This window comes from Ammodytes marinus, assembly GCF_949987685.1.
Source record: "Ammodytes marinus genome assembly, chromosome: 17".
Lineage (NCBI taxonomy): Eukaryota > Metazoa > Chordata > Actinopteri > Uranoscopiformes > Ammodytidae > Ammodytes > Ammodytes marinus.
In genome coordinates, this window is record NC_137221.1 from 1,485,402 (window position 1) to 1,486,870 (window position 1,469).

At 35.2% G+C, this 1,469-nt stretch overlaps 1 protein-coding gene across 1 annotated transcript in view; it reads right to left on the reverse strand.

The window, feature by feature from the left end:
- Nucleotides 1-1,257: 1,257 nt before the first annotated feature.
- Nucleotides 1,258-1,469, reverse strand: part of gon4la (gon-4 like a) — a 32,445-nt gene continuing 32,233 nt past the window's right edge. The window contains exon 27 of the mRNA XM_080044877.1: nt 1,258-1,469. This exon is cut by the window's right edge and continues 79 nt beyond it. The gene's annotated coding sequence lies outside the window, so the exon portion shown is untranslated.

Consider the following 1,469-nt stretch of genomic DNA (forward strand, 5'->3'; position numbering starts at 1 on the left):
TTATACAAGGATTGGAAGACAGCTGGATGCTACCGGATACACATCTAATTATTATACATTATACTATTTATTTTATTTTATTTAAATTAATATATATACATTCTTATCCTATTTTATTTGTTTTCTCTGCTCATTGTGTTATCCATGTGATTGAATTTGAATTTTTTATTTTATTTCAGACAAAAAACAACACAAAACAAAATGAAAAGCATAAAAATACAACAAACAAAATGTATGTTTAAATGACTTCACAAAAATAATCTGTATTAAAGTGTAACTGAACCCTTTTACTTGTTTTTTGAGATAGAAGCTGAATTAAATGACTGTTGTGAAGGAACACATATCTGCTGGTGTTAATATCGAAAAAAAAATGCAATATGTTAAATATCGGCAATTTAGGAAATTTTTTGTATTGTAAATTATGTGTGATATATTGTGTTTGTCACTGTAAAGGAGGGGAACCTCAGTGTCTCTCCAGTGAATAAAGGTTACTGGTTGATTACTAACAAAGTCAAAGACATTTTTAATAGATTATACCCCAATACCATCCTTCTACAGCAGATTTTACAAAGATTTGAAAAATATGTCTTTTTTTTGTGTGAAATTTTCCATGAGGACAATTTGTCTTTAAAGGTGAAGTAAGCGGTTTATTTATGTTAATATAAGTGTTAAATCGCTCTTTATTCATACAGTGATCACTTATATAATGTGTGCGTTTCATAAAGCCGATCTCTCAGCATGTAATCGGCAAATAAACTTTTCGGGGATCCCTAAACTGATAACCAATCAGAAGACAGAACGCTACAAGCCGGCACCCGTCTCACTGCCGGTGCACGCCAGAGCAACAGATGGGTGAATGTTTATGCGCCTACAATGGCGGAGCAGGTAAAAATCCTTCCCAATGTCTGTTTTGATGGTTTTTATCATGTTTTATCACACTTATGGATCTGAGGTAATGCTAGATAACTCGCTGCTTGAAGACCGCAGTGCATTAATGTGGTGACGTAGGGACGAGCGAGGGGACTGCTAACTGCAGTAACTGACAGGAAGTTAGCTAAAAGAACCATTCCTCTTACTGAACCTTTAATTTTGAACTGAAAGATAAATTATGTCATTACACAGATACACACACACACACACACACACACACACACACACACACACACACACAAGATAAATGATGTCATTACACAGAACACACTGAGACACATTTCTCTTTTTTATATTTCAAACTTTATGAAGAAAAAAAATGTCTCGTTCAACAAAACGTCAAAATGTTTCATCTGCATTCACATTCAATATGAAACATTTCATAAATCCTCCTCTGACGCCATGGACCTATTATCTCTCTCTCTCTCTCTCTCTCACACACACACACACACACACACACACACACACACACACACACACACACACACACACACACACACACACACACACAGCCTGTCTGTCTCTCTCTCACTGCCTGT